This window comes from Lycorma delicatula, chromosome 1, assembly GCF_047948215.1.
Source record: "Lycorma delicatula isolate Av1 chromosome 1, ASM4794821v1, whole genome shotgun sequence".
Lineage (NCBI taxonomy): Eukaryota > Metazoa > Arthropoda > Insecta > Hemiptera > Fulgoridae > Lycorma > Lycorma delicatula.
Window position 1 is genome coordinate 63,999,334 of NC_134455.1, and position 24,093 is coordinate 64,023,426.

The 24,093-nt window shown below is 30.0% G+C and overlaps 1 protein-coding gene and 1 pseudogene across 2 annotated transcripts in view; both read left to right on the forward strand.

Annotated features, from left to right (window-relative positions):
* Window positions 1–3,898: 3,898 nt before the first annotated feature.
* Window positions 3,899–24,093, forward strand: part of LOC142319042 (coatomer subunit zeta-1 pseudogene) — an 89,427-nt pseudogene continuing 69,232 nt past the window's right edge.
* LOC142319036 (uncharacterized) overlaps window positions 4,075–24,093 on the forward strand; it is a 62,400-nt gene continuing 42,381 nt past the window's right edge. Inside the window, exon 1 of one of the 2 annotated variants that reach the window (XM_075355867.1) lies at window positions 4,075–4,274. The gene's annotated coding sequence lies outside the window, so the exon portion shown is untranslated. Of the gene's footprint in view, window positions 4,275–4,315; window positions 4,568–24,093 lie in introns of those variants that run through there. The other variant, XM_075355877.1, reaches the window with a different exon arrangement.

The window sequence follows — 24,093 nt, forward strand, 5'->3', positions numbered from 1 at the left end:
CAAGTTTTTTTTTTTTTTGAGAGCACATGTCCACATGTAGGCTGACAATATCTATGCACTAATTGAAAGGACACAAAAAGAAATCGATTCTTTAATGATACTGACACTAAAGGATTGGCAGCTGTTAGTTCGCCAGTGTTCAAAAAAAATGTATTGTATGCAATATAGAACTGAATAACTTCAAAAATTTCAAATCGCTCTATGATAAGCCGAATTCATGCTCTGTTTATAGAAAATCTGTTTATCTTCAAGCAGAGCAAGAGAATATTGGAACATTATTTTTCAAATACAGAAATGATGCAGGTTTAGATTTTATGGAAATTAATTTAAGAAAAATGAAATAATATTTCCAGGTCCTCTTGTTAGTAATAGGAACAATCCAGAATCAATTTCAATGCTACAGTACAATGAAAAATTGTCTCTCCTTCAGTTTTTACCAGAGAATCATCATTTTCACCAGAATGTTTAGAATCAAAATGATGTGGAAGATTACTGTAAAGAACCAAATGATAAAGACATAAAATTATTTATTTATATTTTTAAATGTTTACTTGTAGTTTAAAAAAATTTATTCCTAATTGTTCTCATTATTTTTTAAATCAAAGTGTGGGATGTTTTTGTTTTTTTAATGTTTATTTTTGTTGTAGAGCTATTAACTTCTTTAAGTTGTGAATTAATAAAAATTCTTTTTACAAGAATAGTATATAACATTTTTCATAAACTTATTACAGTATTATGATTTTATTTCAGATCAAAAAGTTTATTTCTAATACATACAAAAATTTTGCATTGCATTTAGTCAATCAATATAAGACTAATTTTTTATTGTTTTGTGAAATATTTTCTGGTTACACTTTTAGTTAAACTGTATTTTTTTGTTAAGAAGACATTTTGTGATTTTAAATTTCATTATAATTACTGAATGGAATTTTACTGTTTTATATTACATTAGTACAGTACTTTGCTGTTTTAAACTGTTTTTTATTATTAACAGATTTTGAAAAAGGAGATTATTTATTCAACCCATATATTTTTTTATGATTGTTCACATATAACTTTTTTTCTATTAATCTGACTGAAATAAATCTTGTTACAATCAACACAGCTGCTTTTTGTGGTGGTACCATGATGTATTTTAGATGCAAAAAATTGGTCTCAAAATTGACAAAAATAATTTTTTCACCATCCGGCCGGTAGGTAGGGACAGTGAGAATCCTGATATTCTGTATGTATGTGTCACTTTAGATGATGTTATTTGGTCTTCTGTTGGGTGGGTAATGTGTGTTTCTGCACAAGATATATAGCATCATTATTAAAATCATCAAAAAATTGAAATATCTCATCTTCAGACCTTTCAGACCCATTATACATTATATATAATATACAGCATCGTTAGAGTCAGTAAGAATCTTGTAATTCTATATGCAAGCATCACATCACATGGTCTTTTGCAGTCTCTTGCAAGGTCAGACAACTAAATTTCTTCATAATACTCGTAATACTGTTGATATGTCATTAGTAATCAATGTGTCAACACCTTGAGCAAAGTGTAGCATATTATTCAATCCTGTGCAAGGTTTTTCAATCTTTCTGTCTCAGCAAGTGCTCTTTTATAGTGTGGGCTCTTCAGTAATTTACGTGGATGTAAACAGCGACGGCTCACTTATAGGCACTGTAGAACTGTAGCATTCTCTATTCCCACTTGATATTGTTGATAACATTTAATATAAATAGTCATTTTTTCTTTAACTCTTTCTTTATACTTATACAATATATAATCCTTAAGCTTAATGTCAGTAGCCATCCCCCAGTTTATGAAAAAGATACAAAAATCTTTATATAGAAATGTGCACTTCACAGTTCCAGCGGCATGGTATTTGGCTGTTGTGCACATGCGCACATAGGAAGCTGCGAGGGAGAGAAAGCACTGTTGCTCCTGCAGTGCCAACCCTGGTGTGTTGGTGGAAGGTAGGTTTTTTTTGTAGGTTACTCCATGTGTGTATGGAATGTTCCTTGTTTGTTCCCTTTTCTAGTTTAGTTGGTGGAAGGAATATGAAAGTGGTTTAGTTGTTTTTTCAGTAGTGATCAGAAGAAGGCAGAAAGCAAGGGCTCTTTGATTGCCAAATCTGTTCAAAAACATGCTGGAAGGGCAAAAGAGAAGATAATGAGTAAAAACTAATTATGTACTTGTATACATAGAAATTTAAATTAAGTATCACTGGACTATAGTGTTTTTAAGCAATTAATTAGCTTAAGTTATCTAATAATACTAAAAAGTATTATATGTATTAACAGTTTATTATTTATTTGGTTAAACTGAATAAGGCTTTTAAGCACAATGGTCTTAAAAACCATGTACCATATTCTTGAATGTGATAAAGTGTGGAATTAGATTATTATCCTGCATCTAGCTATTCTGACTGTTTGATTCATTTTTTTTTGGTTCATTTATTTTACAGAAAACTTTATCTATGCTCTTGAAAAGGCCCAGAAAAAATTTTCTGGAGCAACAGTCCCACTAATTTTAACTACAAGTCGCCACTGATCTAAATCATTCAAAGCTAAACTATCTAAGCTTCTGATTCAATTTGTTGCAACATAAACTTGTCCTTTTGTAAAGAACAAGTTTGTGCTACTTTTTTCCCCGAATCTGTTACAGTTCTATTTAATGTTGTGTTTTGCAATTTGTTTACTATTACAGCCCAATTTAAAATTAAAGGTAGCTTATGTCTTTCTACATCTTCATATCCTTTAGTGGCTTGATACATTTTACTTACTGGTGTAATAGGTAGACAACCACCTTCATCTTTCATTTTTGTACCTATTGTTTTGTCATAGAATTTTATTATCAGAGCTTTTTGGTAGCTCACCCCTTTCCAGCTGGTCCCTTTGTAGGGCAAGCCACTTGAATTTCTTTGCAATTACCATAGTCCCATCAGAAATGAATATTACCCCTTAACAGAACTCTTGAATCCTCTGTCAATTGTACCTTATGCAACAGGCCACCACACTTATTGATATCTACGGAATAACATTCCCAGGTGATGCAGCTTCTCATGATTCATCAATAGTACACGTGTTAAGTATTAATAATATAAACTCTTATTTGTTTTTTATATCATTTCAGTCACATTATGATTTATTCATCAACTAATTTCATAGTTGGGAATATTGTTACATCATTTTCACCTGCAAATTCGTCTGTTAAAGGTATGGGTTCCTTTTGCAAAACAAATCCAATTGGCTAGTTTTAACTTTGCCAAAACGCAAGTTATTTAATATAAATTAATGAACTCCATATCATTTATTTGCTGCATATTTATTGTTAGCTCACAAAATTAAAACTGATGCCACAATTTATTTCTGCTTCACACCAAGTAGGTTGAGCAAAACACCAATGGCCTTTGACTGGTGGCAATTACATTTTATCACCAAAAAGGAAAGGAGCACATTAACTCTAACTCATTAACACTATGAAGTGTACATATATAGAACAAATTTATATTACGTTTACTAATTTTATATAAGCATGTTAATTATCGAATTATTTTTTCTTTATATTTACTCTTGCACGTAAAATTAATATTTTATTAGTATTTTTACTTATAATTTGTTTTTTTTTTTACTGAATAAAATTAAACATTTTCAAGTCAGTTTTCCTTCAAAGATTGCGGACACGGTTTTGGAAAAATTTAAACTCATTTAGAGGTCAAAGAACATTAAACCCATTTTTTAATTAAATAATTGAAAATTATATTAAATTTTATTAGCATATGTTAATGTAGAGTAAGTTTTTTCAGTAAAATGTATGGAAGAGAAAAAATACGTATTCAAAAATGAGAAAATACTGAATTTTAAAACTTTACCGTAAAAAGGGACGTATATCTCTGGGCGACAGAAATAATTTCGTTTTACATAGTGTTGAATTTTACCAGCTATTATATAAGAAGCCAGAAAATTTTATATAATTAAAATTGTAATTTATAATTTCTACTACTGATTGTGGCGCACTCATCGTCATTTGTTAGTGATTAAGTTTTATTTTTTCTTTCGTCTTGCATTTTTGAGGTTTGTGTTTTTTTAAATTTTACTTTTATAATGGAATTAAAAGCTAAGTTATTACATACGTAAAGTATGATACCATGACTTCAGTAATTACTTTAATTACCTACGTACAGTTTTGAATGTCCTGAATTTTCGTTATGTATAACCTCAATTTGATGATTGTAATTGAAAATGAATGGTTTAACGATTTGAAGAGTGTATAAAATTACGTATGTATTTTAACGTTTGCTTTATTTGTAATATTTGTCTTTTTTTCATTTCGTAACATTGATTTTACGACCTATGTTGTGATTAATGATTTTACGTCGTTCCGTGGTCGTGTGCCATTCATGTGTCTATATCAAACCTGAGATTTTTAAGAATGTGTTGACGTAGTTATTAAGTTGTGTTATTAACTGTTTTACATTTTTTTTAATTTCAACGTATTATGGAGGTATTTATTATGAAGCATGACATAATGAAATGATTTTTAACGTGAAAAACGTTTATAATTCAATGTTTGGTTAGTAGAATTTCTATCTTACATTTACAGTAGATTTTATTTACTGCTGAATGTAAAAAAAATTGGTTTTGAAGTTAAGGCAGCTATTTCACTGAAAAAACACATTGTCAGTACTTTTACAATATTGTAATTTAAATTAAAAAAATATTTCATTTGGATGCTAATATCAAATTTAAGTTATGTGCCATCAGTTTATTGAGTAATTTGTATGTGTAAGGTTTGACCATTTAAAGTCAGGATATTACTTATTTCTTGCATATAATTTTTAAAATGTTAACAGTAATCATGATTCTTTTTTGGAATCCAACGGCCACTTTTTTTAATTTTTTTTTTAAAGTATGCTTACATAATTTTCATTTTTTTTCAATTTTACAATTTGCAGAAAAATTATAATTTAACCAAACTTAACCTACGCCCGCTAGTCAAGGTTGCTGAGCATAAGTAAGTTTGGTTAGATTATAATTGTAAGCAGTTATTTTTTAATTAAGCATTCATAAACAAGCTATTTTACAAGTATTAAGTTAATTTTTTTTTTTTAATTTGCTGTTGGATTCCAAAAAACCACTTTAATTATAACTAATAATAATTCATTTTTAAAGTGTATAATTACACTGATCAACAGTGATTTTGTTAAATGAGAGTGAATAACTGATTTTTATTGTATCATTCATGCCAATTTCAAATATGAAATCTAAATTCTTCTATCAGGCTCAGTTTTTTTGTAACTACCATTCTTATTTTCAGGTAGTATCACTCATCAACTCCATAAGCATAGCATTTTGTGAACGCATTTTATTATCTTATTTATCAGCTAAATATATTTTGTTTATTTATTCCCTTAATGATTGTCACATTGATTTGTTAGACATTAGTCATCATGTTTATTATTTACACACAAATTAAAATGAACAAGAATGTGACCCATTCTTCCTATTTTCATCAATTATTATAAACATATCATCCATTCATTAGTTATTTCTGTTATTATATTTACTTATAAACTATCGTGCAGCCTAGAGAAATATTTTTAATTCTCATTCAAGTGCAAGTTCTTGTGTGTGTAATATTCAGTTTTGTAGCTGGCTTTCATATTTGAGTGAGTGTTTATTAAATTAGTATGTTTATAAAGAGTTTCTTTTTAAACAGTATTAGTTATTGTAATGTATTAACAATGCCTCGCAGTTACATTAATCATCCAAACAATTTCTGCTACATTTGTGGTGCGGTAACGTTGAAGTCTCAGAAAAGAAATATAATTCCACTGATTAAAAGTCATACAAACTGTATTTTGGATGTAAATTAGGTAATCAGGATAAATCTTGGGCTACTCATATTTGCTGTGCTTCTCGTGCAACATTGTTGACTGATTGGCTAAATTGATCTCGTCACATGCCATTTGTAATTCCAATGGTTTGGAGAGAAGCAAAATATCATACCACAGACTGTTATTTATATATAATAAAGATATCTGCATTAACAGCTAAAATTAGATGTACTGTTAAACACCCTGATATTCCCTCTGCCATGTGGCCAGTGCCACATAGCCAGTAGCCAATTCCAGTTGATGAAGATGGAAAATGTAGAACCTTGTCCTGACGTATCAAGAAAGAGATCTAAACTTTCTAGAAAATAGATACACTGAACCCTATTTAATTAATCAGTCAGAATTAAATTATCTGGTTCGTGATCTAAATTGATCAAAGAATCAAGCAGAAATACTAACATTGACTGAAAGGATGGCATATTTTACAACCAAATATTAAAATAAATGCTTTCCATGACAGACAGTCAGAATTTTTTTCTCTCGGTATAAAAACTTAGTGGACTCTTTACTGGAAGCTTTGGGACAATGCACCTTACTGACGAATAGCGACTTTTTATTGACTTCTCAAAGCTATTCAACTTTTATATACTTTGAAAGCTGTTCTGCTTCACATTGGAAGTAAATATCCTTCAATACCATTAGCGTACACTGTTCACATGAAGGAGTCATACGAAAATATAAAAGTTGTATTAAGCAGGATTCAGTATGAGAAATATTTATGGATATCTAAACGTAGTAGCACTTTTACGTGGACTGCAACTTGGATACTCTTAAGTTCTGTTACTTTTTGTGCGAGTGGGATAGCAGGGATAGGAAAAACCATTACATAAAAGAGCAGTGGCCAAAAAGAGAGGTACTAACTGCAGGAGAGAAGAATGTTGTTAGTCAAGCATTAGTAAAACCAGAAAAAGTGCATCTTCCGCCACTACACGTTAAGCTAGGCTTATTCAAAAATTTTGTTAAAGCAATTTATTATAATGGTGCAGGGTTTCAGTTTCTAAAAAACAAATCCCTAATATAAGTGATGCTAAAATAAAGGAAGGTATATTTGTTGGACCACAAATAAGAAAACTGAGTGATCTGACGTTTGAAGAATGTTTGTGATTTGGAGGTTGCTACAAGGAAATCATTTCAAAATGTGGTAAACATCTTCCTTGGAAACCATAAGGCCAGTAACTACAGAGAATTTGTGAGTGAACTCCTTCAAAACTACAAACAATTTGGGTGTAACATGTCATTCAAAATTCATTTCTTAAATTCAAATTTGGATTTTTTCCCTAACAATCTTGGCACTACCAGTGATGAACATGAAGAACGCTTTCACGAGGAGATATCTACAATGGAAACACGATACGAGGGAAACTGGAACCAAAAATGTTAGTTGACTACTGTTGGAATCCAAAGAGGGATCTACCTACAGAAAATTACAGCAGAAAATCAAAAGAAATAGATTATAGGTGAGTACTGAATGTGTGTATTATTTTGTCATATTACATTCACCAAATGTTTTTTGTTTCAAAAGAAATTTCAATTACAGAAAAACTAAGTCCGATAGAAAAATTCTATTAACATATATGAAATCAGCATAAAAAAATACTGTAAGAATCAGCTATTCACCCTCATGTAAGAAAAAAAAATTTAATTTTGTTGACCAATGTTTTTTGTCATAGTTAATATACTATTGCATATGACTACTGAATCATGGAAAAGTTATTTTATTTTTTATAATAAACTTAATATTTACCACCTGAATTATAAAAGTAAAAAAATGAAAGAAATTTGTTAAATGTAGAAATTTTAAAATTGTATCTTCAGGTAATTCTCAGCAATTGCTTGATCAACTTCAATTTTGTTCATATTTTTAATATACCATCAAGATATCCTTATAATCAGGAAAACACAAGATCTAACTGTTGGAAAGCTTGTTCAGACATTGGGTAACCCATGCAAGGTCAAAGTACATGCTATGTTATCAGTACTGTAGGAAGGTTAGAGTTTTGTGAAGAGAGGAATAAACCATATACTAACTGTAATTATCATTAGAATCAAACTCAGAGTCAACTCTTTTTCAATCTTGGTTCTTTAGGAAGTGTCCATTAGAATGACTGGACTTTCATTTTAATATCATAACCATACACCCATGTTTCATCACCTGTTATGATGTTTGAGTAATTCTGAGTTCTGTGATATTTTTGCATGTAGCTTTTGTTGAAAATTCAGCAGTGTTTGAACAAATTTTTTTTACTGTACCCAAAATGTCAGTCAAAATTGTTTTACATGAACTATAAGTAATACCTCCTCTTCAGCAACTTCTCTAATAGTATTTCAACAATTATTGATCACAATAACCTTTATTTTGTCAATATTTACATTGGTTGTTGGATAGGATGATCAACCCTTTTGTCATCTTCTTCTTGGCCTTCCTGAAACCTTTGTACCACTCGTAAAATTTTGGCAACTACTCATCAGTTAGGCAAAGATTTTGAAATACATTATAGACAGTGCTGCTATTGTGTAAGAAAAATATGAACTCAAATTGAAAAAAACATAGTGTACAGAATTAAAAAATTCTTGTTACTTTTTTAATGCCCTTTTTTTCTTGTTACTTGTTTAGTCATGTTATTGAACATAAAATTATTGAACACACATCGAAAAGTACCAGCAGGGTTGTTAACTGCAGTTAATTAGACTTACTAATGGATAACTTAGTTTTTAAATGACATCTTTGTATAAGGTTTCAGTTGAAGGGCAGAATTATATATAATGTATATAATTTGTTTTTCAATAATGAAATAACTTAAATTGAAAAATAATAATTTTATGTAATATATGATTAAAATTTTGCATTAAATAATTGTGGTTTTATTTAATACACAGTTAAAATTCATAACTATATGATATATATTATTTCATCCATAGTTATATAACTATCATATCATATAGTTATAGTAACTATCATATCATATCATATAGTTATCAATTTTAATTGTGTTACTGAAAGTTGTATGTACAAACTGGTGAGTAATATTTGTGAAAAAGAGGAAGTAATATCAGACTTCAAAAAGAGTGTTACAGTCATGATACAAAAGAAAGCAGGAGCAGATAAATGTGAAGAGTACAGAACAAATTAACTTTACTAGTCATGCATCAAAAACCTTAACTAGAATTCTGTGCAGAAGAATTGAGAGGAGAGTGGAAGAAGTGTTAGGAGAAGACCAATTTGATTTCAGGAAAAGTATAGGGACAAGGGAAACAATTTTATGGCTCAGATTAATAGTAGAAGGAAAATTTTAGAAAAACAAACCAACATACTTGGCATTTATAAACCTAGAAAAGGCATTCGGTAACGTAGACTGGAATAAAATGTTTAGCATTTAAAAAAATTAGGTTTCAAATACAAGGATAGAAGAATGATTGCTAACATTTGCAGGAACTAAACAGCAACTGTAATAATTGAAGAACATAAGAAAGAAGCTGTAATAAACAAGGGAGTCCGACAAGGATGGCCCATATCCCCGTTACTTTTTATCTTTACCTATGTAAACATCATAACTTTATCTATGTAACATCATAACTGCTAATTCATAGAATTTTCTAATTCTTCTAATTCTATGAATTAGCAGTTATGATGTTAAAGAACAGTTTAGATCCGGAGTAACAGTACAGGGTGAAAAGATAAAAATGCTACGATTTACTGATGATATTGCAATTCTAGCTGAGAGTAAAAAGGATTTAGAAGAAACAATGAACGGTATGGATGAAGTCCTACGCAAACTACCTCGTGAAAATAAACAAGAACAAAACGAAAGTAATGAAATGTAGTAGAAATGACGATAAGGGACCACTGAATGTAAAAATAGGAAGAGAAAAGTTTATGGAGGTAGAAGAATTTTGTTATTTGGGAAGTAGAATTACTGAAGATGGACGAAGCAGGAGAGATATAAAATGCCCAATCGCACAGGCGAAACTAGTCTTTAGTCAGAAATATAATTTGATTACATCAAAAATTAATTTCAAGGTCAGAAAAAGATTTTTGAAAGTATATGTTTGGAGCGTAGCTTTATATGGAAATAAAACTTGGACGATCGGAGAAGAAAATATTAGAAGCTTTTGAAATGTGGTGCTATAGGAGAATGTTAAAAATCAGATGGGTAGATAAAGTGACAAATGAAGAGGTATTGCGGCAAATAGATGAAGAAAGAAGCATTTGTAAAAATATAGTTAAAAGAAGAGACAGACTTATAAGCCACATACTAAGGCATCCTGGAATAGTCGCTTTAATATTGGAAGGACAGTTAGAAGGGAAAACTTTTGCAGGCAGGCAACGTTTGGAATACTCGTATGTAAAAAACAATTGTTGGGGATGTAGGATGTAGGGGCTATAATGAAATGAAACGACTAGCACTAGATAGGGAATCTTGTAGAGCTCAAACCAGTCAAATCAAACCAGTCAAATGCTGAAGACAAAAAAAAAGTTATTTAAATAAATTACGCTTGTAAGAGTTTTTATGTGTGCTATGTCAGTATGCTCGTTAAACGGCAAATACGTAACAAAACCTTGTCTCACATTGTTTCCCTATATCTGCCATTTTGTTTTTTCCAAAAAAAATATGTATCTTGACAATGGATCAACATATTCTGATGAAATAAGATATCCTTCATAAAATAAGTAAGCTTGGAAAATATTTTAAAGTAGTAGCCATTTAAATTTTATAATTATTAATAGCTCCAAGCATTAATTTTATTAAATAAAATTACATCTTATTTGTTTAAATCGGTTGACAATTGCAGACATACATTAAATAGTATTAGCCATATATCAGCTGTTTATCAACCGACTTAAACAAATGGAATGCGATTTTATTCGCAATAAAAGGCTTAACATTTTATTTAATGAAATGTAATTTGATTAAAGAGTTTAAACGATCACAATTTTTGAAAGTTACCAAATTTCATTAAAATATTTCAATCTGTTCTAAGATGTACATTTTTATTGAAGAAACAAATTGGCATAGAGAGCAAAAAAATCCAAATAACTCATGAAACAAGTAAAATCATTCACCTATACTATACTGTACGCTGATGTTTATTTTTATTTTACTATTTGATTTGATGAAATGCTAAAAATTTAAAAACTTTGATCAAATGTGTCAATCTATTGGTCGATATGTTAATATAAAATATTCATCACAAAAAAAAAGAAGAGAAATAGGGTATTGGCTAGGCAAGTAGCAATCGCACAGTCGCTACCATCATTGATGATGATGTCGGTTAATTCTCTGTAGTATTAGTTTGACCCGCGCTTAGTTTTATAATTGTAATATGTAATTCTGAAATCCAAAGAGCAGTACAATTTTTACTACTGTAAATTATTACATTCAACTACTGTAAATTATTACATTCAACAGAACGAACGACAGATATGGGGTGTATAGAGTTGAGAGATTGTTGATTACTGAAACGTATCTGGAAATGTCTGCCTGCATAACCTTGTTCTACGAGGTGGCTTGCGTTTTGTCGGATGTTCCTCCTATCGACCTTCTGATATAGGACAGGTCAGACAGATTCACTGGAATTAGCAGGACGAATATGAGATCGCTCTTCCTTCGTGAATGGCAGGACCGATGGCAATTCCAGCCGTACAGTACCGAAGTTGGTTGCCGACTTAGAACGATGGATCAGTAGAAGGCATAGAGTTTTAAATTTTTACCTGTCACAACTAATTTCTGGACACGGTAACTTCGAGGACTATTTGTACAAGATAGGAAGGCGGAACTCCCCCGCATGTATGTTCTGCCACGAACAGGATTCTGTCAATCACACGGAACAAGGTGCGAGATAAAAAGAAACGAAGTGCGTGACAAACAGGAACCACTAAATTACTTTCGCAAAACCAAGATGATTACATGCTGGCCTCACGTGAAAATTGGGGAGCGGTCGATCGACTGGCCAGAAGGATTCTGTGCACCAAGGACGGCGATGGACGGCGAAGAGGGTTTTGAAGGGCGGATAGCCCCAGCTGTGATGGCCGACATGCTGAGGTGTGTCGGTACCGAGGATCAGCTGGAGACTCCAGGGGAGTGTTAGGAGGATAATTAATGAAACGAGCCGAGACCGGTGAGGGAATCCTACTTTAGAAAAAATATTACTAGAGTGGGCAAAACATTAAAAACAAATCCGATCGGCGAGCCGACCTGTTATGCCGGTAGACGGGAAGGCTCGTTAGAGTAATGGACACTCTCCTGGACCAAGTTTTACTTAATTGTTGGGTCCGGCCCAGGGAATAGGGATTAAAAAAAGAAAAAAAGGTTAGATTAGGTTTCAATCAACCCTTCCGGTTGGTCTAGTGGAGAACTCGACATCGCAAATCAGCTGATTTCGAAGTAGAGTTCTAAGGTTCAGTCCTAGTAAGGGCAGTTACTTTTATGAGGATTTGAATACTAGATCGCGGATACCGGTATTCTTTGGTGGTTGGGTTTCAATTAACCACACATCTCAGAAATGGTCGACCTGAGACTGTACAAGACATTTCACTTGCATTTATACATATCAACCTTATTCATCCTTACGGTGGTTCCGGAGGTTAAACAGAAAAAAACAAAAAAAGGTTAGGTTTCCATCACTATACAGACTGATTAATTGGTCAGAATTACAGAGCATTTTTAATAGAATGCATAGTTTAGGAGGTAATTCTGAGTAATTGCTCTTTTCGTTATCTTCAACTGCTCCTTCACGTTATCTACGAAAATTCAGGAAAACTCTTCCTCTAGTTTTCTGTTCATGTTGACCTCTAATACAACATATTGCAATATGGAAAAAATAGTGACTGGGGGAATAATTGCTCAGAATTACCAAAATTTCATTTGGCGATAATTCTGGAATCAATGGAATTAATGGAAATAAGTATCACTTTTGATATATCGTTGAAAAGCTCTCAATTAGGGCTTGTTGCTGCAGTTAAGAAATTTTTTTTTTTTGTCTTCAGTCATTTGACTGGTTTGATGCAGCTCTCTAAGATTCCCTATCTAGTGCTAGTCGTTTCATTTCAGTATACCCTCTACATCCTACATCCCTAACAATTTGTTTTACATATTCCAAACGTGACCTGCCTACACAATTTTTCCCTTCTACCTGTCCTTCCAATATTAAAGCGACTATTCCAGGATGCCGTAGTATGTGGCCTATAAGTCTGTCTCTTCTTTTAACTATATTTTTCCAAATGCTTCTTTCTTCATCTATTTGCCGCAATACCTCTTCATTTGTCACTTTATCCACCCATCTGATTTTTAACATTCTCCTATAGCACCACATTTCAAAAGCTTCTAATCTTTTCTTCTCAGATACTCCGATCGTCCAAGTTTCACTTCCATATAAAGCGACACTCCAGACATACACTTTCAAAAATCTCTTCCTGACATTTAAATTAATTTTTGATGCAAACAAATTATATTTCTTACTGAAGGCTCGTTTAGCTTGTGCTATTCGGCCTTTTATATTGCTCCTGCTTCGTCCATCTTTAGTAATTCTACTTCCCAAATAACAAAATTCTTTTACCTCCATAATCTTTTCTCCTCCTATTTTCACATTCAGTGGTCCATCTTTGTTATTTCTACTACATTTCATTACTTTTGTTTTGTTCTTGTTTATTTTCATGCGATAGTTCTTGCGTAGGACTTCATCTATGCCGTTCATTGTTTCTTCTAAATCCTTTTTATTCTCGGCTAGAATTACTATATCATCAGCAAATCGTAGCATGTTTATCTTTTCACCTTGTGCTGTTACTCTGAATCTAAATTGTTCTTTAACATCATTAACTGCTAGTTCCATGTAAAGATTAAAAAGTAACGGAGATAAGGAACATCCTTGTCGGACTCCCTTTCTTATTACGGCTTCTTTCTTATGTTCTTCAATTGTTACTGTTGCTGTTTGGTTCCTGTACATGTTAGCAATTGTTCTTCTATCTCTGTATTTAAACCCCTAATTTTTTTAAAATGCTGGACATTTTATTCCAGTCTACCTTATCGAATGCCTTTTCTAGGTCTATAAACGCCAAGTATGTTGGTTTGTTTTTCTTTAATCTTCCTTCTACTAATAATCTGAGGCCTAAAATTGCTTCCCTTGTCCCTATACTTTTCCTGAAATCAAATTGGTCTTCTCCTAACACTTTATCCACTCTCCTCTCAATTCTTCTGTATAGAATTCTAATTAAGATTTTTGATGCATGACTAGTTAAACTAATTGTTTTGTATTCTTCACATTTATCTGCCCCTGCTTTCTTTGGTATCATTACTATAACACTTTTTTTGAAGTCTGATATTACTTCCGATATTTTGATATTCTGATATTACGGAAATTCCCCTTTTTCATAAATATTACACACCAGTTTGTATAATCTATCAATCGCTTCCTCACCTGCACTGCGCAGTAATTCTACAGGTATTCTGTCTACTATAGGAGCCTTTTTGCCATTAAAATCTTTTAATGCTGTCTTAAATTCAGATCGCAGTATTGTTTATATCCCCTTTCTTCCTCTTCAACTTCCTCTTCTTTGTATATAACACCATTTTCTAATTCATTTCCTCTATATAACTCTTCAATATATTCCACCCACCTATCGACTTTGCCTTTCATATTATAAATTAGCGTACCATCTTTGTTTAAAACATTATTAGATTTTAATTTTTGCACCCCAAAATTTTCCTTAATTTTCCTGTATGCTCCGTCTATTTTACCAGTGTTCATTTCTTTTTCCACTTCTTAACACTTTTATTTAAACCACTCTTCTTTCGCTAGTTTGCACTTCCTGTTTATAATAATTGTTAATTGTCAATAATTCCTTTTACTTTCTTCATCACTAGCATTCTTATATTTTCTACATTCATCCATCAACTGCAATATATCGTATGAAATCCAAGGTTTTCTACCAGTTCTATTTATTCTGCCTAAGTTTATTTTTGCTGATTTAAGAATTTCCTTTTTAACATTATCCCATTCTTCTTCTACATTTTCTAGGTCAGATTTTTTACTCAGACCTCTTGCGATGTCCTCCTCAAAAATCTTCTTTACCTCCTCTTCTTCAAGCTTCTCTAAATTCCACCGATTCATCTGACACCTTTTCTTTAAGTTTTTAAAGCCCAATCTACATTTCATTATCACCAAATTATGGTCGCTCTCAATGTCTGCTCCAGGGTAAGTTTTGCAGTCAACGAGTTGATTTCTAAATCATTGCTTAACCATGATATAATCTATCTGATACCTTGCAGTATCGCCTGGCTTTTTCCAAGTGTATATTCTTCTATTATGATTTTTAAATTGGGTGTTGGCAATTATTAAATTATACTTCGTGGAAAACTCTATAAGTCGGTCCCCTCTTTCATTCCTTTTGCCCAGCCCGTATTCACCTACTATATTTCCCTCCTTGCCTTTTCCAATGCTTGCATTCCAATCTCCAACTATTATTAAATTTTCATCTTTTTTTACGTGTTTAATTGTTTCAACAATCTCTTCGTATACACACTCTACCTCATCATAATCATGGGCGCTTGTAGGCATATAGACGTTAACAATCGTTGTCGGTTTAGGTTTTGATTTTATCCTTATTACAATGATTCTATCGCTATGCGTTTTGAAATACTCTACTCTCTTCCCTATCTTCTTGTTCATTATGAAACCTACTCCTGCCTGCCCATTATTTGAACCTGAGTTAATTATTCTAAAATCACCTGACCAAATGTCGCCTTCCTCTTCCCACCGAACTTCACTAATTCCTACTACATCCTCATTTATCATATCCATTTCCCTTTTTAAATTTTCTAGCCTACCAACCTTTTTTAAACTTCTAACATTCCACGCTCCGACTCGTAGAATGTTATTTTTTAATTTTCTGGTGAACCCTTCCTTAGTACTCCCCACCCGGAGATCCGAACGGGGGACTATTTTACCTCCGGAATATTTTACCAAGGAAGGCGCCTCCATCATTGCTATATGAAAATGCAGAGAGCCACATTTTCTTGGAAAAAAAGCAGCTGTAGTTTTCCGTTGTTTTCAGCTGCGCAGTACTCAGAGGACTGAGTGATGTTGATATGGCCGTTTAAGTCATTCTGACTCACGCCCCTAACAACTACTGAAAGAGCTACATTCCTTAGTCTGGCTCTCAACAGATACCTCTCCGATATGATTGCACCTTCGGTCCAGCTACTCTGTATCCCTGAGCACTCAAGCCCCCTCACCAACGGCAAGGTCTCATGATTCATAGAGGAGGAGTTAAGATAAAGTCAAAAATAATTTTTTTTTTGATTTTGGGCTTTTTTGGACACTTTTGGTTCAGCCGATTGCAATTAAAAAGAGAGGTGCACAACTAGATGTTATAACAATCCTAAATCCAAAATTTCAGCATCTTACGGCTAATCGTGTTTTAGTTATGCGAGATACATACGTACGTACTAACGTCACACCGTTACGGCCTAGTTGCCGCACAGACATCAATTAGTCAAAATGGATTCTGGGATAGTCAAAATGGATATTTCCGTTGAAACCTGACAATCAAAATTTTTCGCGATCACAATACTTCGTTTACTTTTGTACAAGGAAGAAAAAAGGTGTTAAAACAAACTTCTGTAAATATAGGCCGATTGGTTCTATTTCAGCGATAATAAAAATAATTGAACATTGTATTTTTTATCAACAACACTTTTTGTCTAAAATATAATATAATTAATAATATTTAATATGGTTTGTTTCAAATAAATCTACTGCAGATCTTATTGATAAACTAACAAATAATATTAATATAGCACTTAATGATAAAAGATTTTTAGTTGCTGTGTCCTTGGATCTTTCAAAATCTTTTGACATGGTATAGTACGATATACTTTGAGAAACTAACGCTGATAGGAACTGGAGGAAAATTATTAACATTTTTAAAATTATTTTGCTGACAGATACGTCCAAGTAATCATAGGTAATTTTATAAGTCTTTCTTTAAAACAGAAATGTGGCCTGATCCAGGGAATTATTTTAGCACCTTTCCTTTACAATCTATATGTAAATGATTTAGCATATCTTAACTTTGGAGGAAAGGTCTTACTAATTTTCAGTAAATATATCACCCTTAACGCAAATAAAACGCAACTGATAGTCTTCAAAGGTAGAAAATGAGGTATAAATAAAAATAATTACACTAGTATACTTTATTAAGTATACTAGTATACTTATTAACCCAATATACAAGTATATTGGGTTATTACCCAATATATTATCATAATCACAATTGTTTAAGAACAGATCTTGCCTGTAGATGTGAAAGTCTAGTTTTGGTCGACAGTCTGAAGCGCTTGGGAGTTTATTTGGATAGTAACGTGACATATATCATACATATTACTAATCTATGCAACGTATTTAAAGTACCTCTATATAAGTTTTACAAATTATCGGGCTGTTTTCCAATTCAAATTAAACGTGTGTTATATTTTTCATTAATAGAAAGCTTACTAAGGTATGGAATCTCTTCTTACTCAACAGCTCCAGATTATATATTAGCTCCTCTAAAATCCCTCGTTTCCCTAGCTTTCTTGGAATAATGACTTTTGAGGGACTGGCAAAATATTGTATATTACAGAAATATTATTTTGATTTACTATATAGAGTTCATAGAGAAAGTATAATGAAACACGAACACAAAATTTTTAACCCCAAGGTTTAATAATTCATATGGTAAAGCACTGCTTGAATACCGTGTACCGAACCTTTTAAATGAACTCCTACAAGAAGTGAGATCTATACAACACACACTTAAAGCTAGGCAAAAACTAAATAACTTATTTTTTAAATATTAGTTCACAGGTGGGTTGAATTGTATTTGGAAATAACATAGCTGTAAATAATGACAGATTCCACTAAACTGTTATTTTTTACATACCTACTTTATAATTTTTCGTATATCTACTGTTTCAACACACATCACAAAGTTTAAAAACATTTACTTAAAACAGATATTTACACTTGAGGGTAAGACTTCCAATATTAAATTCTTTATTTACAAGCAAACTTCTAAAATGACGAATCAAATTATTAATAACGCTGTCAACATGTCGTGAATCTTATGTCTGAAGGTATAACAACCTTTAAAATTTATAATCTAATATGTTATTTTCAAAACTTCGTTGTATGACATGTATATTTTATGGTTTATTTCCTTTGATATTATTTTTACTTTGCTATTATTTTATGTTTAATAAGACTGGTCCGAGTTGGATTTAAAGTAAAATCTTATTGGTAAAATCTTAATAAATAAATAAATAAAATTATTATTATTGGTATTCAGTATGAATATTAATATTAATTTTCCATTGTTTATTTCTGGAATTTTCAGTAATTAAATTTAGTCTGTTAGTCTTTAGTTATTTTGTCGTCATTTTCTTTTTAGTATTTATTTTGCAATGATTAAGGTCATAGTATAAGGACAGGTCAGCAGTTAAGAGAAAACCTATTTTCATAAAGAAAATTGAAATATTATAAGTAATGATTAAAAGGTTCTCTAATGAAGAGGGGAAAACCAGGAAGATTATTTCATTTACTTCGATAATAAGTTCACATATTTGTTGTACGTGAAGTTAAGTTGGTTATGTTGTAGACTAAAATTGATCGCAACGCTGTGATCATCAAGTCCAGATGAAATGTTAATTTGGTCATGCAGTACATAAAAGCGGAAATTAAAATAAAAGCAACGATAATTATATTTTCTGTTAACTGAATCCAGTTAATTATCTAAAACGGATTTGCCTTGTTTCTTGAAAATTTCTAAAGGTTATTTCGTTTCTAACGACGGTGAAAATTAAGAGAACTCGGGTGCAATTTTTTAAGACAACCTTGATATATGCTCGAATAAGTAAGAAATCGATGCTCTGAGAACTGCCAACATGTTTATCAAGTTTTTTTTAAAACAAAAAGAAGCTTATAAATGAAATAGAACATCCCAACCCCGTAGGGGAAGACACCCACCTTTTGGAGATTTCGGTCGCCAATGAAAAAGTCACACACTTTCATTGATTGTCATACATTATTTTAATTGACAAATACACAATTAAAATCGGAAAATCATTCCGGCCAATTTTCTTCGACACATTCTTAGTATGTACCTAGACACAAGTCATAATCCGAAAAAGGTTTTTCTTAATTCAAGAAAATTCTCAAAGTTTTTCCTCATTCAAACAATGGTCCAAATTATATGAGCTCGGATAAAATTTTGTAACATCAGCAGCACTTCGAAATATTATTGAATAAACGACAAAAAGAGGGTTCAAAGTGTTACACATTTTTTTACGTTTTTTTTTAAAAATATAACGGTAAAGTAAAAGTAAAAATAAAGAAATTAAAAAACACTGACAACAAAGTTGTTATACTTTCCTGGTATCGGTTATTTGTTCTTATATAATGGAAAAATAATGAAGTGAAAAGAATTACCCAATATTTCTTTTTGGGGAGGGAATAATTTATGATCAAATTTTATTGCAAAAAGTTAATTATATACATGTTAAAACCAAAAAAGGTTTTCATAATATTTTAAAATCTGTATTTTTAAATTTTTCTGCTCTACCACCAATATACCTTCAAAGAAAATTTTTCGATTTTTCTACATTTACGATATCAAATGTACCAAATTAAAAAAAAAGGCTGAAAAATGTACCACCAATAAAAACCAACCTAAGATTTTTTTTTGATAGGAAGTGAATTATGATGAAATTTTATTGGAATATTATTATTAAAAGTTTAAATAAATCAAAAAACGTTTTAAATAATTAAAAAAATTGATATTTTCAAACTTCGATCGGCTCCCCCCATATTGCCCTTAAAGTACATTTTTTTATCACGAGGACGATTACTATCTATAGGAAGACATAAAAAATCAGATAAATATATGAAATAAATAAAAAGATATCTTGTTCGATTTTTGGGGAAGTAGGAATTTTGGGACAAATTTAAAAAAAAAATGGTAAGATAAGTATTCAGGCATGTGCTAAGATTTATATAAAGTGAGGTGTTTGTAAAGTTTTGAGAAAATTGACTCCAAATAAACTATCTACCCCATCCCCTGCAGATTTGACTCAAAAATGTTATCAACAAAATGCCCCATACATGAGTATCTGTACAAATTTTTATCAAAATCGGTTTATCCAATCGAAAGTAGTTAAGTTTTAAACACGCCAACACACATACATACGTACGAACACTATCCCCTGTGCATAAGGTATAAGTGATATAATCTAAGTTTATTATTATTGTGGACAAAATCAGATTTTGGGGTATGAGTAAGGAAATTTTTTTTATTATAAATAAAAACCAAATACTCAAAATAATGATTTTTATGTAATTTTCTAGACCAACGTTTATAAATCTATTAACGTACAAGGATTTAAAATTTATTGAACAATTATCTAAATATTAAGTTTATATTAAAACTTGGAGTAATACAAAAATTATTATTTTTTTTTTTTTTAAGAAATATATTTTTATTTTTGTTGGAAATGGGTTATAAAAAATTAATTCTGATTTTTAATTCATGAATAAATTTATTTTGATGTCATACAAGTCAAATGAATAAATAATAATTTACGATACTGAAAATAAAATCCTAAACACGCGATGTTTTAAAATTCTACAACCGCCAGGTCCTCATCAATAAATCAAAATGATATATCATAAATTCATTATTTATAAGTTTACAAAAGGAAGTTTTATTTAGAATCTTTTAATATACTTCCTACATTTACTATTTTATTATTTTTGAAATAAAAAAAAAAAAAGTTTCATCAGTATCTTTTTTCTTCCTTTGGAAACAACACACGGATATTAACAATCTAAAATGACGTAAGTTTTTTGCTGTAATTTTCAATTAAATTAACTTTTAGAGGTGTTATGTATTCTTTCATTAATATTTTTTAAACGAGACTAGAGATTAAAAAAAAATAAAATTTATATTGTAAATGTAGAAAAACTGTTTTTGAAACGGTATACTTAAAAGTATCTTAGAAAAATTAGTTTGCTTATAGAGTTATTAGCAATGAACATTAAAATAATAATTTGTTTCATTAATTTATCTTTTTCTTATAATTAAGTTAAAGTAGATGATAATTTAGTCGCTCCGTCAAAAAAATATTTTCCATTTTTTGCTTAAAAAATAATTAAATAATTCATAAAAAAATTATGTTTGTGTTTAATCTATTGGTAATTAATGCAAGGATGTTATTTTCTCAATTTTCTGTAAAGAAGCATAATGTAAAAAGTGCATTATTGTACGTAATTCATTATTGTTAATTCAAACATATAGTAGCACTGAACATTAAATTAATAATTCTGTTTCATTATTTTTATTTTTCTTATAACTGATCTTAAGTGATAGATTATCTAATCTATGAATCAAAAAAAAAATTTTTTTTTTCTTAAAAGATTTCATGAAAAAATTGTGTTTGTGTTTAATATGTTGGAAATTAATGCAAGGATGTACTTAACTCAATTTTCTGAAGATAAGCCTGATAAAACGTGCATAACTGTACGTAATTAATTATTATTTATCGTAAAGTTCATCAAAAACCGTAGTAGCATTGAAAATTAAATTAATAATATGTGTTTCATTATTTTTCATTTTCTTATAATAAAGCAAGAGTAGATGATCATTTAGTCCATCACTCAATGAAATAATTCCATTTTTTTTTTTCTTAAATGATTTAATAAAAAAAATTATGTTTGTATTTAAAGTATTGGTAATTAATACAAGGATGTTCTTTTTCAATTTTCTTGAGATAATCATAATGTAAAAATTGCATTACTATACGTGATTAATTAATGTTTACTGAAAAGATAACCAAAAACCACATAACTTCGTGAAAAGCTTTTATTAATTAAAATGGACTAATCTATTCCAAAAATAATGAACATTTTAATGAATGTGATTAATTACAAATAAAATTTTCTCTCCTGTCTTTACATAATATTCTCTATCAATTTGCTTAAAAATAAGCCAAAAATACAAATTAAATTCCATTAATACTTTAAGTTATCGTGTAAGAAATCTTAAGTTTTGGTTATATCTTCCTTTACATTTAAGGTAATCATATTTTATATATAATTTATTCTAAATAAGCAATAATGCATTTTATTTAAATTATTACTTTTCTACTTATTTTATATTGTTTCATAATTAAATCTATTCACTTAATTGTCTAAAAAATAAGAATTCAGATTAATATATTTTATATTGAGTAGGACACTTACATTTATTTACAACTGTATTAAATTTTTTACAATAACGTAAAATTATATTATTTCGAAATGTTAAAACATTTATTATCCGTTAATAAATTAAATTTATAAAATATTATCAATATGCAAATTAAAAATAATTATCCCCTGTGGTATGTACAATTTGTTTTAAATTAGAAAAATCTTTATTTTCCCGTTATAGATCTATTGGTAGTTTAGCATAACAAGTACTATATTGATAGACAAAAATTTTGGGTATAAAGATTTTTGAATATGTCGACATTTCAAATTCCCCTTAGTTCAAAATCGGAAAAAAGCTATAGAAATTCCCAAAAGATGTATGTACATATTTAATCTTATATTTTGATATATATCTCCAGATTGGTTCAACATACATTTTTCGGAAATACTAAAATATATCTACATTTATGGAATTGGCATTTAAAAACCAATTTCGATATTCTTGAAGAGGCATTTTAAAGAAAACTTTGTTAAAGCAAATTTGTGTTACCTACAATGCATATATAAATAATCCATCCACTTTTTATTTAAAAAAAAAATCAAACCACCCTCTTAAGATTGAAATATATGTTTTTTGTTCTTTTGCACTATCTCCCTGTGGTTTAAATATTTCTCAAATTTTTTTTGAAAGTTTATACTTCATACATACAGCAATCACGAAATGTCTACAATATTTTTAAAATTTAGACCCTGGACCTAAAATGCAGGAACAGTTTTCGGAAATTTTTTTTTCTTATATTAGTCTTTATTTAAGGTGGTGTTAGATTTAATTAGATTAGATTAGATTAATTTAATTAGATTAGAATTAAGGTGGTGTTAGATTTAACAAATTTACTTAAGCAAATTTGTTAAGCTTAAACCGTATATGAATATTTAAAAAAAAAACGTTTTTCTTAAATTTCTTCCCCACCACAAGAATCATATATTCTGTTTTTTGGCTCTTAAAACTCTTTTAACAAAATTAAAATTCTAATATAATTAATTAACATAACTTTAACATAATTAATTTAACGGAGTTAAAAACTCTTTTAATTTTTATTATTAAAAAAAAATTGTATAATATCTTTCATCACAAGAACTACTATTAAAATTAAAGTAGCTTTGGGATCTACGTTATATTCCGGACCCTAATGAGAAGTAAATTTTTTCATTACTTTCATATATGTTAACCAGCGTAGCCGGGAAATTCTTGCAATGTTTTCGTGCTTTTTTGTATCGTGGCCATAGAAAACTGAGCTTTAATATGATGCAATTACTTCTAAAGGTGTTTAAAATTCCAAAGCTTTAAGTTAACCGTAAATCTGGGATATCAACGTTATTTCAAAGTAGTTAAGTACATATGTTTTAAATTAAACGATATATTGTGCAAAGATTGAAAAACATTTTGAACAATAATTGAAATACTAAGTTTGTAATAGGTTTTTAATATTTTTTATAAATAATTTTTATGTTTTTTAAATATTTTCCAATTTTATAATTATTATTATTCGGTTTAAAATTACAATATAGTATTTTTCTGCCAAATTTCACTCTCTTTTTATTAAAAAAAAGTCAAATTGCTTTAACTTTCTTTTATGTTCAGTTGCCATTACATATGTATATTTACCTACAGACAGTTTTTAATGCCTCCATAAATATTCTTGCAAAATTTGATTTTTTTTAATGAGAATTTAACGCAGTTTCTGTATTCCAAACTTAAAAACCGTGATTTGCGACACTAATTTTTTTGAGTTGTAAAGTAATTTCTAAAAAAAAACATTTCAAGAGATACGGTTCTGGAATATATTTTATTCGGTTTTTCAGGTCAAAAACGATGTCAAACTTAAAATTTACTCCTAATTTAAGTTCTAAGAATTTCAGTAGATCTTTACTCTTAGAGTAGAAATCCTGTAGGGAAATCAAAGTATTTCGCAAACTATATCTC